The following is a 16,598-nucleotide window of genomic DNA, read 5'->3' on the forward strand; positions in this document are numbered from 1 at the left end:
ANTATTTCTCGTGTCATGGTTTTCATCTCTGTCATTTCGTTTATGACCTTCTCTGCATTAATTAGTCTAGCTGTCAATTCTTCCACTCTTTTTTCAAGATTTTTAGTTTCTTTGCGCTGGGTACGTAATTCCTCCTTTAGCTCTGAGAAGTTTGATGGACTGAAGCCTTCTCTCATCTCGTCAAAGTCATTCTCTGACCAGCTTCGATCCGTTGCTGGTGATGGGCTGCGCTCCTTTGCAGGGGGAGATGCGCTCTTATTTTTTGAATTTCCAGCTTTTCTGCCCTGCTTCTTCCCCATCTTTGTGGTTTTATCTGTCTCTGGTCTTTGATGATGGTGACGTACTGATGGGGATTTGGTATAGGTGTCCTTCCTCAGTTGAAAATGCAGAAATCACCGGTCTTCTGTGTCGCTCGCGCTGGGAGTTGGAGACTGGAGCTGTTCCTATTCGGCCATCTTGCTCCACCCCCAGAATAAATCTTAAATGATGGGCTTCTCTCTATATGGCCAAGCTATACAATTCAGAAGCCCAGCATGGCAGATTCCAAGCCTGGAAAGACCATACACCCCTCAGGTCTTCTTTCCACAAAACACAGCTTCCTTGAATTCTTCAGTCACTCCGAACAACCAGGCAAGAACGTGGATCTAGTTCTGCTTTTTCAAAGGCCAATGTTCCTCACATAATAGCAATGCATTCTTCAACCGGTCAACTGCCCACAACACCTCGGGCCGCCGCCTCCCAGTGCTAACTCCTCGCTGTGGTGCCTGGGCCGACTAGAGCGCAGCTGAGCAGCCGACAGAGACCTCAATTCTTTTAGATATATACCCAGAAGCGGAATTTCTAGATCATATGGTAATTCTATTTTTAATTTTTTGAGGAACCACCATATTATATTCCACAGCAGCTGCACCATTTTACTTTCCCACCAGTGCGATTCCAATGTCTCTACATCCTCACCAAAGCTTATTTTCTGTTTTGTAAATGGTAGACATCTTATAGGTAAACAACTTTCAACAAAATTGTTTCATTTAACACCTATTCCTCCATTCATGGAACAAGGCTCTGGGAATACAAGAAACAGACCCTGCTTTAGTGGAACAGACAAAAACAACAAAAGAGAAATAAAATACTTACAAATCATGATAAATGCTATGAAGGAAATAAGATGAGGCTGATGATAATGGGAACTACTTTGAAAACCTTTTATGAAGCCACATTTAGATAGTTATGAAACAGCTAGCTAAATGGAAAGAAAAGATTGTAGAAATGGGCAGTCCCACAGGGGCAAAGAACATGCAAGGCCTTGGGGCTAGAAAGAGCTGGGGTGTTCCAACTGCAGAGAGAACTACAGTGGGTCTGGAAAGAGTGTAGCAGGAGGGTATAAGGATGGAGAGAAAGGCAGGGGCCTTGGTGTTCAGAGCCTTATGAGCCATTTTTCAGATCTGGGTTTTATTCAACGTTCTATAGGAAGTCAGTGAAGAGTTTTACTTGGGAGAATGGCGTGTTCTGAACTCTGGATTAACCAGATCTTTTAAGCCTCAGTTTAATAAGTGTCTTCTCAAGAGCTCCTTTGCAGCTTCAAGTCTGCAGATCAGAAACTCAACAAGGCTTCAGGGGTTCCTAGAAGCCTTGTTGCACAGTGGTTAAGAACTCATGCTCTGAGGTCAGGCATACTTTGATTCAAATCCCAGCTCTACTGCCTACTAGCTCTGTGACTTTGAGCAAGTCACCCAAGCCCTCAGATTTTCAGTTCCTTCTTCAGGAAAATGAGAGAATAATGGTGCTTTCCTTACCAAACTGTTTAAGCATAAAATGAGAAAATGTGTACGAATTCCTTAACATGGTACCTAGTGCACACTAAAGTCTAAAAAACCTCAGCCACTATGATTACCAGAGCAGCAAGGGATGCTGAAGGCATTGACATTGCAGCATAGACAACATAGTTTAAAGGAAAATGTATGGATTTTGGAGTTAAAAAACTCATATTCATTCATTCATTCAGCAAGCTTTTACTAAGGGCCTATTATGTCCCTACTTCTGAAAACATGAGAACACTGTCCTGGCTTTCAAGAAGCAACAACACAAACATGTCTAATTATAACACAGTGTGCTAAGTGCAATGGTAGATGTATGGATAGGGTATCATAAATGCAAAGAGAATAGGCACCCAACCAAGACTGGGGATGGGGAGTTAGGAAAGGTCCGTAAAGCAAGTGAGAACTGAGTCAAGTTTTATAGGATAAGTTGTGTGTGGAGTGAAGGGCATCTACACAGAGAGGACCACGTGAGCTTCAGCATGGAGGCAAGCAGCAGCAGAGTGTGAGGGGAACAAGAGGCAGGTAGAGGAGGAGGCTAGTATGTTAAGTGTTGTGAGCTGGCTAAGTGGCTGAGGAAGGCTAGACAGGTCCCAGATCAGAGAGGCCTTTTATAATAGGCTAACGAACCTGGAGTTTACCCTGTAAGCAATGGCTAACTATTAGAACATTTCTAGTAGTGGAACATCGTGTTCAAATTTGAGTTTTACATAGTTCATTCAGTTACATACATGGGAAATCAGTGTAACTGGGGAAAGAGTGAAAGAAAGGAGAATAGGTAGGAGGCAACTGCAGTAAACAAGGCAAGAAAGACAGTGTGAATCTGAATTAGGACATTGGACATAAGGATGGAGGAGATGAGGCAGATTTTTAAGTATTTTTAGAAGAGTAAATTGGCAGGACATGATGAGTTATCAGATGTAGAAGTGCTAAGAAACAGGAGTCAGGGATGACTAGAAGCTATTGACTTGGGTGCCTGGCTGGATGGCACACACACAAACTAGAAAGAGAGCTTGAAGTAGATGCTGTGCTGCCCTGCTTCAAGACAGAAGCCATCATTTCCCCAGCCTCCAGGAAGGATGGTTGCTGATGGCTCACAGCTGAGCCCTCTGTAGCCTGGGGAGCTGCTTTGCTCAAGGTTATACTGCCTTGACAGGGGCAGCCCACATTCGATGGCTGGTCCACATAGGGTCACAAAAGCCAGGCTGCTTTCCTTAATTCAGGAAAACTCTGATGGGCCATTCCAGCCCCAGAGCTCCAAGGGAGGAGCTGATAAATGGTGTCCCATTGATAAATGTCTTGCACACAGATACGTGCTTCAGAGTCTGTTTCTCAGAGGACCAGACCTTAGATGGGAAGACATTCAAGTTTTGGGTGAATTGAGCTGGATATATCCATAAGACTTCCAGGTTGAGGTATCCAGCTGGCTTTTAGATACCTAAACCTAAAGCTCCAGGGAGAACTATGATCTGGAAATAGAAGATTTGGGAGTTATCAGCACACCGGTAGTATTTGTCTATAATCCTTTACCTGTAGTTTCCAAATTCAAAAGAAAATCTAAAAAACAACAGTTTTTTAAAAACTTATTTGGTGGCAAAGCCTGATCAGATTTGAGCCCCTTTGACCCCAAAACATGACCTGAACATATGAGAGGACTATTTGCAGCCGCTTTGAAAAATCCCACTTAGTGTGAATATTTCTGTGTTTTGCTACAGAAATATCCATTTGTTTAACTATGGGTGCTGTCCCAAACTCTACGGGGACCAGTATGTAATTTTTACTATATGTTATATTACCTTTCCAAAATCTAAAAATCCTAAACTCTGAAGCCATCTGGCTCCAAGAGTTTCTGATAAAATATTATAGATCTGTAATTGGGAGCATGATAAAGAATAAGATTACCTAGAGAGAAAGTGTAGACAAAATGCAAGCAATAGAGAGATAACAGCAGCATTTTGGACTAGACACAGGAAGGGTGACCAATCAAAGAGAGAGAAAGAATGATCATAAGGTATGGCCAATCAGGAGAGTGCAGAGTCCTGGAGGCCCAGAGAACAGAGAGCTTTAAGGAGGAGGATGATCCATGGACTCAAGTACAGCAGGGATCTAAGAGCTTGGAAGTAGAACTTATCCTCCAGAGTTGGCAATTGGTGGTTGATGGATGATCTTGGTGAGAGCAGTTCTGAGGAAAAGTAGGAACAGAATGCAATCCACTCCAATGCAGTGGATTGTGAAATGAATGGGAAATGAGGAGAGAGATTATATAGTTGCTAGATGAAGAAGGGCATGTTGTTTTAGCCTGAAGAAAGCCTTGAGTGTGTTTATAGGGAGGCAGGGAGAAGCAAAGAATGAGAGACTGAAGATAAAGCAGAAAGTGAGGCAAGCTAATGAGATAAGATCCAGGGGGAGGCAGAGACAACTCAGGAGTGCATGAGGTTGGGATCCAAGTACAGATGAGGATGTTGGGGGCTGGTCTTGAATTGGAGGAACTCCTTATCTTCTAAGATTGGGAGAAAAGGGATCAGAAAGGGATTAGATAGAGAAAATGGTTAGGTAGTGTAAACCAAGTATCTGAGATAGGTCTCAATCAGTTGAGAGGTTTATTTTGCCAAGGTGAAGAACCATAGCCCATGACACAGCCTCGGGAAGTCCTGAGAACATGGGCCCAAGGTGGTAGGGCTACCACTTGGTTATATAATTTTGGTGAGACAGAAGTTACAGGCAAAGACATAAATCAGTATATTTAAGATATACATTGGTTTGACTTGGAAAGGTGGGACATCTAGAAGTGGGGGCTTCCAAGTCATAGATGGATTCAAAGATTTCCTGATTGGCAATTGGTCCAAAGAATTAAGCTCTGCCTGAAGAGTTGAAGTCAGCTTGAGTTAAGATAAAGGGAATTGTATCACTGATCATTAGAGAAATGCAAATCAAAACCACAATGAGATACCATCTCACACCAGTCAAAATGGCAATTACTTAAAAAGTCAGGAAACAACAGATGCTAGCAAGGCTGCGGAGAGAAAGGAATGCTTTTACATTGTTGGTGGAAATGTAAATCAGTTCAACCATTGTGGAAGACAGTGTGGTGATTCCTCAAAGACCTAGACCAGAAACACCATTTGACCCAGCAATCGCATTACTGGTGTATACCCAAAGGAATATAAATCATTCTATTATAAAGATACACGCACTCATATATTTATTGCTGTACTATTCACAATAGCAAAGATGTGGAATCAACCCAAATGCCCATCAATGATAGACTGGATAAGGAAAATGTGGTACATATACACCATGGAATACTACGCAGCCATAAAAAGGGGTGAGATCATGTCCTTTGCAGGAACATGGATGGAGCTAGAAGTCATTATCCTCAGTTAACTAATGCAGGACAGGAAAGCACCACATGTTCTCACTCATAGAGCTGAACGATAAGAACACATGGACACAGAAATGGGAATAACACACACTGGGGCCTGTGGGGTTGGGGAGAGCATCAGGAAAAGTAGCTAACACATGCTGGGCTTATTAGGTGATGGGTTGATAGGTGCAGCAAACCACCATGGCACACATTTACCTACGTAACAAATCTGCATCCTGCACATTTACCCCAGAACTTTAAATAAATATCAGAAAACATTCCCTTGAACTCTCTGGAACAGGTCCTCTTTGATCTTATTACCCAGGTATTAAAAGTAGAAAAAGAGAAGCTGAGAGTATCCACCTAGACAACAGCAAAGCTGGGTTATCTTTGTGTCATTCTTAAGAACAATAAAAGAACTAAAACCCACAAAAAAAAAAAAAAAGATAAAGGGGGTTTTGGAAGCCAAGGTTCTTGTCATGTTTATGTCACCTCCAGGTAACGGGCTTCAGAGAGAATAGATGGTGTAGGTCTCTTATCAGACCTTAAAAAGGGATGGAAATTCTCTATAGAATGCAAATTTCCCCCACAAGAGACAGCTTTGCAGAACCATTTCAAAATATGTCAAAGAAATACGTTTAGGGGCAAAATACTTTGATTTTTTTCAAGGTCTGGTATTTGCTGTGACAGACTGCCACAATTACTACTTGAGACTCTCACTATGACAGTTACTATTGTTACTACTTGAGACTGACATTAGTCTCAATGTCAGACTGAACGAAGAGGGACGAATGCAGAAATGAAAACTTAAAAGAAACTGTTTTAAAGAAAGAGGCCACAGGAAGAAGAAGAGGGCTCCTTGCTTCTAGTGAGCAAAGGCAGCAGCCTTGACCTTCTACAGCCCTTTGTATTTATTGGGTAGCAAGAGCAGGGAGGAGGAGGTGACAATTGGTCACCTGCCTGATTGATCACATTATTGCTAACAGGCTTCAGATTTGCCTAATCACAAGAAACACTTGTGCCCGGGTCGTGACTGCCCTCAGCATTCCTTCTGGGCGGCAGACACAGTTTGTCAGTTTGCCAACATTCTGCATTTATGAGAACAGTTTGCTGTTTACTCATACAGCCTCCAGTGGTATACTGAGTTGATCACGACCCTCACTCTTTCGGCCTCCAACAATCTGCCATATGATGCTGTACCAGAGTCAGTTTGGAATTTTGTATCTTATTGCTACAAAGAGTCTTGCTCAGTCTTAAGGTCTCTGTTTTAATGTTAATGCTGGTCAGTTCACTAAACTCCAAAGACAGAAGTGTATAATGAGGCATGTTCAGCCCCTCCCCTTCCTGTCATGGCCTGAACTCATTTTTCAGGTTTCTTTAGGAGCCCCTTGGCCAAGAGGGGAGTCCATTCAGTCATTTGAGGGCTTAAAATTTTATGTTTGGTTTACAGTAGGAGAACATGAAGTTCAGGCTGATGGTCTGCTGACCTCCATTTTCTCACTGAAGCAGATTAGCTCATCGGCTAAGAGTAAATAGGATGCAAGTTGAAAAGAAGTTTGGAGAAAGAGGTGAAAGTTTAGTGTCAAGAGAAGGAACCGACTAAAGAAAATTAGAAAGATGAACAAACTGGTGGCCCAAAGTTAGAGAACATGCAATGACATTAACTGACACCGCAGTGTGATTTTTTTCTTCCCCTAGCTCTCAGCTTGATGCACAGAGATGTTAAACAAAATAAAATATCTAACCATTAAAAGTTGTCACAGAGACAATTTAATGACAAAGAAAAATGCTTAAGATATTTGTGCCAGTTACTATTGGTACCTTCCTCAGAACCCCATGGCATTCATCTCTATGCAGAGCTCTGTTCCTGAAAGGCTTCTTGTTGTGAAGACCTGAAACTCTCTGCCTGAGGCTTTTCTCTGGCCAGCAGTATGCTAGAAATCAACGCCAGGGAACTTCTCCATTCCCAGGGCAATTAATGCTCCCTCTTCCCACTCCCCAGCCTGACCAATTATTAATGGGAAATTGATGGTTAAATACCTTAGTTTTCACAGCCTTTCATTGGGACAATTTGAGATGTTTTTTATACTCAAAATTTTTTAGATTTCTCCAGCAGAACTCCTGCTGCAATACAGTGCCAACTGGATTAACTACATACAATTTATTGGCTTTCTTTCTGTGGTGATTTTTTTTAATAGGCTTCAAGTTCTACACCACTCCTCCCATAAAGGGGTAGGGTCTATGTCTCTTCCCTCATGGGCTTGCAACTGCTTTCATAAAAGAAGATGGCAGAAGTGACACTGTGTGATTTTCAATGATAGACCATAAAAGGCCATTGGCTTCCATCTACTTCTCATGGATACTCACTCTTGGGGAAACTAGTCACAGAATAAGAAGTCTGACTAAACAGAAGTTGCTATGCTGGGGTCCCCCATGCAAAGATCTGGATCCCTCAGGATCCCCTACCAGCCATGGAAATGGCCATCTTGAACATCCAGCCCAATAGAACTTTCAGATGCCTGCAGCCCTGGTGGACTTCTATAGCTGAGCCCTTCTTGAGTCCCTGATGCACAAAATCTTATGCAAAATAACACTGTGGTTGTTTTATATCACTCAGGAGTAATTTGTTACACAGCTATAATGATTGTAGCATTTCCCTTCCTTATATCTCTTCTCCACTTTCCTACTGGTGTTTCCTGGGATAGTTTTAAATATAAATTATGTGCTCTTGAATTATTTTTTATTTTTATTTTTTTTGAGACAGGGTCTCACTCCAGTTGCCCAGGCTGTGTGTGGCATGATCTCATCTCACCGCAGCCTCAACCTCCGTAGCTCAGGTGATTCTCTCACCTCAGCCTCCTGAGTAGCTGGAACTACAAGCACACACAACCATGCCCAGTTAACTTTTTTGTATTTTTAATAGAGACGGAGTTTCGCCATGTTGCCCAGGCTAGTCTCAAACTCCTGGCCTCAAGCAGTCTGCCCGCCTCAGCCTCCCAAAGTGCTGAGATTATAGCTGTGATTGTGCCCAGCCTTGAATTCTCATTTTAGAATTTGTTCCTGGAGAATTCAAACCAAGAAAAACGGTTACAAAATAATAGCTATAACCTCAATAATGAAAAAAGACTAGAGAAAAATATAAAAATGTGAATCTAGTTAATCTCTAAATTTAAAAAATAAGTTTGGCTCTTACTTTTAATATTCTTTGTGTATATTTTCCAAAGGTATAAAATATGTATATATTACCTTTATTAGAAAAAAGTGGTTTTATGAAACATGAAAAAATGAGTCATGTATTATGAAAAGATTTTTCTATGAAATTTAAAATGTAACAGTTTCCATAGTTAAGGTAAAATTTGTGTTCTAAAGTTTTTTATGGTAGAAGTCCTGTTTTTAGCTTACTGGGCCCTTCCTGCCTCCCTTGGACAGTGATTCCAGTATCATGTGACCCACACTCACCAATCACAGCGAATTGAGCCAGGGAGCACCACATCTGAGCCCCCCAAAAAATCAATCCATAATCTGGCCAAAATTCCATCAGTTTCTCTCTAGAATTTGACAGAAGAAATGCAGTGCCTGTGATTACATGACCATGAAAATTACATATTCAAGGCCCCTGGCTGGCTCACATCACATGCAAGTTGAAGTTGTGTGGAGGATCAGAAACCATGGGAAAGAGAGGATGCTGATCTGCCATGGAGAATGGGGCAAATGCAGAGAGAGAAATGATGAAGAATTCTCTCTCACTCCGTGTGTGTGTGTGTGTGTGTGCGCACTGCATGTGCATGCTTGCATGCGTGGAGAGAGAAAAAGACAGATTCCCGTCTAGTTCCCATGAGGCTTGGCTATAGTTCTCACACTTCATTAACCTGAGGATCTCTCATACCTCTTCATAATCCCCTTTTACTTGGCCTTGTTTGGGTGATGTCTGTTCTTTGTAACCAACAGAATCTGATCTGAACGAGTTCATTTCCGAAAACTAAAAAAGCTGAAATAATTCTAATGCTGATATGAATATTAACACAAATGTTATGAATATTAACACAAATGCTTAACAACAAGGAAGTATTATTCATGTCTCCATTTCACAACGAGGCCACTGCAGCATAAGAATGTTTGGTACCGATGGTCCCATGGCTGGCAAGTGCGGGGCAGGATTCTCACACGGGCAGTCTTGCTCCGGTACGGAGCGCTTCACCTGAATGCAGATGGCCCCCCACCCTCATCTTTGTGATTCCTCATGCTCTAGGCTGGAGGTCTCAGGTGTGGCTCTTCTCTGATGACTGGTCACAGGGTGCTGAGGAGAACCAGTGTCAAGACTCCTATCCTGCACAGCACGTCAGAGGCCACATTAAGATACTAACGTGCATAGGTGAATGATTGGCAAAACCAGCCTGAACGTTTGACTCTTCCTCCCACATTTGTATTTTTCAGCTATGTTTATTAATTTTCTACCCATAATCTGACTAGCAAACACAAGATAACTCAAGAACATTGAGAATAAGAGGAAACTACAAACTGTAAAATACCCTAGGCTGAGAGAAAGGCAGAGGAAAGCTGAGTGGGATGCAGCTTGCCTTAGCAGGCTAAAGTGAGATCACAGCCCCAGTTTAAGTGAGCCAGGTGGAGGCATCAGTGCTTTCACCAACAGTCTTGCATTTGACCCTTCCCACAATCCTGTGAAGTGAATATTAATAAATTTATTTTACTTTATTTTTTTGAAACGGAGTCTCTGTTGCCCAGGTGGGAGGACAGTGGCACCATCTCAGCTCACTGCCACTCTGCCTCCTGGGTTCAAGCAATTCTCCTGCCTCAGCTTTCCAAGTAGCTGCGACTACAGGTGTCCAGCTAATTTTTTGTTGTTGTGTTTAGTAGAGACGGGGTTCTGCCATGTTGGCCAGGCTGGTCTCGAACTCCTGACCTCAGGTGAACCACCCTCCTTGGCCTCCCAAAGTTCTGGGATTACAGGGAGGAGACACTGCACCTAACCTAAATATTTTTTAGAAATGGGAAATGTGAGGCCAGGCGCAGTGGCTCAGGCCTGTAATCCCAGCATTTTGGGAGGCCGAGGCGAGTGGATCACAAGGTCGGGAGATCGAGATCATCCTGGCTAACATGGTGAAACCCCGTCTCTACTAAAAATACAAAAAAATTAGTCAGGCGTGGTGGCAGACGCCTATAGTCCCCACTCAGAAGGCTGAGGCAGGAGAATGGAGTGAACCCAGGTGGCGGAGCTTGCAATGAGCCGAGATCGTGCCACTGCACTCCAGCCTGGGAGACAGAGCGAGACTCCATCTCAATTGAAAAAACAACAAAAAACAAAAATAAATGGGAAATGTGGGGCTCAGAGAGGGCAAGTGACTTGCTGCAGGACACACGGCAAATAATGGCAGAACTTAGATTCTAAATCCCATACAGTTTTCATCTCAGGATATTACCTCTTCAGTATGGTCTAGTCTATATTTGATTTTTCCCTACCACTAAACCCTCAGATTAATAACACTGTGAGCTGGAGTAGCAAATCTAACACTAACAATATTAATACTTAGCCTCAAATTATGCCACCTAGTGACCAATTGCCTCACTCAGTAACATACAAGCCTAGTTGTATCAGTTTCTCACATAGACATATATTTTCTGAACTTAACTGCTACCAATTTTCAAATTTGTAAATTGAGAGCCACAGCTCTCCAAATCAGATGTTAACAGAGCTTCCCTACACATGAGTTGTCTAGCAAACCCATCGTTATGTTCTGGTTCTTACACACACACACACACACACACACACACCAAACAAGAAAGGGCATAGTAGGCAAGGAGGTTGATGAATTCATATCCAATAACACTTATTCTATAGTTAGAATAACTAGTTATTAATTAATAATTAATAATTAATAACTAGTTAACAATTTTTTTCCAGGGTAACCATAATACTTCATCTGGAAGCTAAATTTTTCTTTGTAGATAACAAATAGAATCTCAAAAATACGTAACATGAAAGGGTGAAGATAGAAATTTCTCTCCAAGATTTATAATGAGGGGATAGGTAATCCACATAAATAACAAGCCCAGCATTTTTATAGACTAAATGAGGCTGGTCATTTGTAAAGATAATTCATTTCATACTTCAGCAGCTCTCTGGGCCTTTAAAAATGCAGCGCACGGCCACGAGTTAATGCTTGTACAGGACTGCATACCTTTTAATCCAGCCTGAGAGTCAGCCCTGAAAGCAATGCATTTAACAGGAACCATCAGTGGCTCATGAATGTTCAGGAAAAGAAGAGAGCCTGCTGACATGAATGTTCAGGAAAGAAAGTACAAAAACAGCCTTTCTGACTCTTTTTTTTTTTTTTTTTTCAAACAGTGATAATGAAGGGAAAAGATTGGTTTGAGGACTGTGGGGGAAGGGAATTCACTAGCCCCTTAGAATATGGTTTCCACTTTCCCATAGCTGCAATCTGCTTTAAGGCTGAAGAGTTTCTGAAGTTCTCTGATATCCACAGCCTGCTCAATTCACATAAGTGCAAATTTTAAAGCCCCATTTTGGGCCTTGGGTAACATGGCCCTCATCCCAGAAGCCTCAAGACCCTAACAATACTGAGAAGTTTCTTGGGAATGGGTAATTATGTGGAATAAGTATGAAATAGTGGGAGAAGCATGAATTTATTTCCAGAGAGCCTTGCATGGGGATCCTGACTGTACAACTTACCAACTGTGTGGTGACGGGTAGGACGCTTGAACTTCCCAAGCCTGTGTCCTCCTCTCTAAAGTTCACTCAACAAATACTTATTCAACACCCACCCTGAGCCACCATGAGCTGTTCTAGGTGCTGGGAATAGAGAGCCCTGCCCTCATGGAGCATTCATGTCAGAGCTCAAACTCTCACAGCAAAGTGTCCCTGGAGAATTGCGAGGCTCGGAACTTCTGTCAGGGAGTTCCCAGAGCACTGTGGGAGGGCTTAACAGCTATCAGCTTCTTTATGAGAAGTTGATGCATTCTTGAGGGTGCACTCAAGAATTCCTGAGCCCACTCAACAGGCAGAGTCAGACCAGTTACTAGGGCACTCACAACCAAATACGGAGCTCAGATATCTCCTGTTTCCTGAGAAGGCTGCAACCAGCTCTGGAATCTCTGCATTATCAAACTTTAGACACCTGGCCTTGTCATGAAATGTGGCGAACTCCACCTGGCTCTACATGGTGGGCTATTTAGAGTCGCATCTCTTGACCCAGGCAGCCAGGTACAGATTACTGAATTTCAAAATTCATTGTCCATCTGTTCTCAGGAATTCAGAGTTAATCCATCCATACACTTACTTTGTAGCAGCCACTGGGTTGGGGAATGTTAGGGACAAGTCAGGCTTGACCCTGTTGGAGCCTACTGTCTAATGGTTTGTTTGTGTGGGAGGTAGGAGGGTAGCTGATACACAGATACTGTAAGAGTGCCTATTCAGGCATACAGACCCTGAGTCAGACTGCCTGGGTTCAAATGCCTCAGTGTCTTTGTCTGTCAACTGGGAGAACCCTGATAGGATTGTTGCAGGCATTAAATGAACAAATATATAATCAAATCACTGAGATGCCATGTAAGTGATTACAACAGTGTCGAGTCTTATTAAAGGCGATGTCAGTGTGATCTAAGGGCTTAGGGAATGGTCTCTGAGAGAATGTCACTTAAGCTGTGACCTGAAGAATAAATAGAAGGAAAGTTGGGTGGCTTCTATTCCAAGTAGGGGAACTGTCAAGTGGTGGCATTAAGGGGAAACAATGGAAACATTGTTGTTGTTTTTTTGTAGAAACACTGTTGTGAGTTGAGTCCCCTCCCTGTGCTGGGCACTATGCTGGACAATGCAGGCACCAGGTGGTGATCTTGCCACCATTCCCTCCAGGTGAGATAATGACAGATGAGGCAGCAAGTGAGATTGGGTGATCCAGACACCAAGAGAGCAGCATGAACAGATGACTGCAGGGTCACCAGCAAGCAGCAGTTGATTCCTTGGGGGCATGATTTAGCAATGGCTTCACAGAGGAGGTGATGCTAGTAAGGTGAGGTGTGGTCGTGAGGCAGGGAGGCAAAGAAGGGCATTTCATTGTAGGCCAACGGATCAGGGTGGGTAAAGGCCCAGAAGTATGGTGCAGATAGGTGCATTTGAGGGGGAGTGAGGAGTTTTGGGTGACTAGAGTGCATAGTTCCCATCAGCAGCAAAGGGAGGTATGGGAGAGATGTGGCTGGAGCATGAGGCGGGATTGGTCATCCTGGAGAGCCTTGGAAACCAAGCCAAAAGTTTAGATTTCATCCTGGAGAGCATTTAGAAAGAGCTGTCTGGCAGCAGCATGGAGGGATGAATTGGAGGCAAGTGGGACAAGAAACAGAGAGGAATTAGGAGACAGCTGCCAAAGTCCAAGCAAGACAACAGGAGGGATCAAACCATGATTAGGACATGCAGAGCAAAGAAGAAATGGAAACCAGAGGTATCTCCTGTAGCACTTAGTAACTGGTGGATCGAGGGAGGACTCTAGGTCCTGATGGGGTGACTGAATGAATAGTGGATTAATACACAACATAGAGCAGGGTCTCAGTGACCACAGGTGGGCTGGACAAGTGCAAGCAGAGAGAATGCATGCCTTCCAAAGGGCACAGCTGTGCTCAGCTCCAGCTGATCACTAATGGTTACTGCAGTGGTTATCTATTGCTGAGTAACACATTACCCCAACACGTATTGACTTAAAACACAAACATATTTTCTCACAGTTTTTGTGGGCCAGGAATCCAGGCATAGTTTAACTGGGTCCTCTAATCCACGGTCTCTCACAAGACAATAATCAAGGTGTCAGCTGTGTCTGTGGTCTTGGCTTAAGGTTCAATTGAGGGAGGATCTACTTCTGAACTCATTCATGTGGTTGTTGGCAGGCCTTAGGTCCTTGGTGGCTGGTGGCTGGTGGCATTGGTTCCTTTTCATCCAGAGCAAGTGAAGAAGAAAGATGGAAGGCAGTCTTTTTGTAACCCAATCTCAGAAGTGACATCCTATCATTGTTGCTGGATTCTATTAATTAGAAGTGAGCCAAGTTCACCCCACACTCGAGGAGATTTGACAAAGGCATGCAAACCAGGAGGTAAGCATCACTGGAAACCACCTTAGTGACTACACTACAAATATTCACCTTTGAGAATACAACTCAGTGTTGGGCCTGCCTGATTTTTCAAGAAAATTGGAGATCTGATTTTATGTGAAATCTTCCCATTTGAAACTACTGGCCCTTAATCCCAACAATTTTTTTTATATGTATTTGGTCAAATAAAACTCTCTCAAGCATAATCCATGGAGACCATTATGAATCCTCTGGTACAGGGACCAGAGAAACAGGAGCAGAGTTAGAGGGGAGGGAGCAGAGGTTAGGATGTTTCCCTCATTCTTTTACTTGAGGAAGTCGGCAGAGCCAAGTCATTGTTAAAATGACGGGAGCTTGAAAAACATGAATGCCAATCATTCGATCCAGATAACTGTATTCGTATAAATTCTACAGTCATGTTGGTAAAGATGACTTGTTTTCATTAAAGAGAAGCCTTTGATCTCTGATCTGACAGCTACACATCTATATAAAATAAGACACTTTGACATCTGCAGCTCTGATCTCAATTGGACAGGTGGTTTCCTGCACACTAATGGAACAGAAAGACAATTGAGCATTATTAGATAGGAGAGAATGTTCTCACACACAGGAAAACAGCTTTTTCCTTTAAAAAAAAAAAAACGTGATAAAGAACAGAAAATGACTGACAGAATCAGAGCTTCCCAAATGTCAGAAGAGCTGTTTCAGCTACACTCTGGCCTCTGTTAGGGGAGATTAGGTTAGTTTTAAAAAAAGTATTGAACATACCTTAGCATTAGCTGACTCAGGGAGGAATTTGCTGGTAAAATAAGCATGCTCTCGGAGTGTGCCAAAGAACTAAGATGCAGCTTGGGTTTTTCATAAACAAAGCAAACACTTTAGTGAAGCCTAATTTATACACATTCACTGAGAAGTTTAGTAATCAGGAAAACTTCTTAGTGGAAAACCTTTTTTGCGTCTTCATTCAGCAAATACTTGTGGAGTACACACATGGCTAGATGCTGGAGATACTGTAGGAAAGACAGCCAAGGTCACTCTGCCCCGGTGACTTACAGACTAGAGGACAAGGCGGATATGGAATAATGATAAAAAACAAAACAAAACTCTGAGGCATGTTTTGTCAGAGGAAGTAGAGGTGCCATAGGAGCTTCATCCCAAGGTGACCTATCTCAAGCCAGTGACGTGGGGAAGGCATCCAGAGAGCTCAAAGATGAGTAAGAATTGGCCAGTTCAAGGTGGTGAGGTGTTGGGGTATTGGGGGAGGCTTTGGGCTGTTTACTGTTTAAATGGTAACACAGGAAATATTTTTTACATATTTCACATTCAACATTGGATTTTCTCTTCACCACTCAAATTATTGTAGTACATCCTGAAAAAAAGTCAGCTCACATTTGTACTAGAACTATAAAGTAGAAAATAAGCATTTCTTAGAATATTAATAACAGTGGGTTCTTTTGCCTAGAAAGCAAATCCTATATTTTTATCTCATTTCTCTTGTCACATAGAAGAAGCTATGCAAAGCCAAAAGATGAGCACACATGATAGATGAGGTTGTGGAGAAACCTTATGCACTGCTGCTGGAATGTAAAATGGTGCAGGCACTTTGGAAAACAGCCTGGCAGTTTCTCAGACAGGCACAGAATTGCCACATGACCCAATAACTCCACTGCTAGGTACATACACAAGAGAAATGGAAACATATGTCCAGAAAAAAACCTCCGCATGAATGTTTATTCAAAATATCCACAATAGTCCCAAAGTGAAAACAACCCAAATGTCCTTCAGCTGCTGAATGGATAAGCAAAATGTGGCACAGTCACACAACAGAATATTATTCAGCTATAAAAGAAATGAAGTACCGATAGACACCGCAGCATGGATGGACCTTGAAAACATGAGGCTAAGTGCAATAAGTCACAAAAGTCACATTTTCATTTATAGGAAATGTCCAGAATAGGAAAATCTATAGATACAGAAAGTAGATTAGTGGCTGCATGAGTTGGGCGATGAACAGGAGGATGGATGAGAGTCAGAGCTCAAGGGTACAAGGTTTCTTTCTGAGCTGAAGGAAACGTTCTAAAATTGTGATGATTGCACGTATCTGGGAATATGCGAAAAACCACTAAATTCCATACTTTAAATGGGTGACTCTTCTGGCATGTGAACTTTATCTCAATGAAGCTGTTGAAATGAGCACACAACAAGCACCCTGTCCTTCCTAGCTAGGTAGTGGAGCCCACAAGCACAGGTGGGTGTGGGGTTTGGCTCCTGATGCCAAAGCACAGCCCTGCTCTTCCAGGGAAGGTTCTT

At 42.6% G+C, this 16,598-nt stretch overlaps 1 pseudogene; it reads left to right on the forward strand.

Moving 5' to 3' along the window:
* The window catches only part of LOC108531883 (mitochondrial import receptor subunit TOM7 homolog pseudogene), a 25,732-nt pseudogene extending 11,557 nt beyond the window's left edge, over positions 1-14,175 (forward strand).
* Positions 14,176-16,598: the final 2,423 nt, after the last annotated feature.

The sequence above is a fragment of the Rhinopithecus bieti genome, unplaced genomic scaffold, assembly GCF_001698545.2.
Source record: "Rhinopithecus bieti isolate Rb0 unplaced genomic scaffold, ASM169854v2 scaffold_6708, whole genome shotgun sequence".
Classification (NCBI taxonomy): Eukaryota; Metazoa; Chordata; class Mammalia; order Primates; family Cercopithecidae; genus Rhinopithecus; species Rhinopithecus bieti.